This window comes from Sinocyclocheilus anshuiensis, unplaced genomic scaffold (assembly GCF_001515605.1).
Source record: "Sinocyclocheilus anshuiensis isolate Anshui unplaced genomic scaffold, SAMN03320099.WGS_v1.1 scaffold1055, whole genome shotgun sequence".
Taxonomy (NCBI): domain Eukaryota; kingdom Metazoa; phylum Chordata; class Actinopteri; order Cypriniformes; family Cyprinidae; genus Sinocyclocheilus; species Sinocyclocheilus anshuiensis.
In genome coordinates, this window is record NW_015547681.1 from 1 (window position 1) to 201 (window position 201).

Here is a 201-nt window from a genome sequence, read left to right on the forward strand (position 1 = left end):
AATGGCTGTTTAAATCATTTAAACACGATTCAGAAACAGAAAGTGGAGCAGCTGCTTTGTTTACAGGGTTTAATTTAAATGAAATTATTATTATTATTATTTCTGCAGTTTAGCGCCATCTGCTGTGAGAGAGTGAAAGTGTGCTTTCATCCAGAGCGTCTCTCACATGTTCCGCCATGTGCTTCTCGTCCGCGCTTGTTT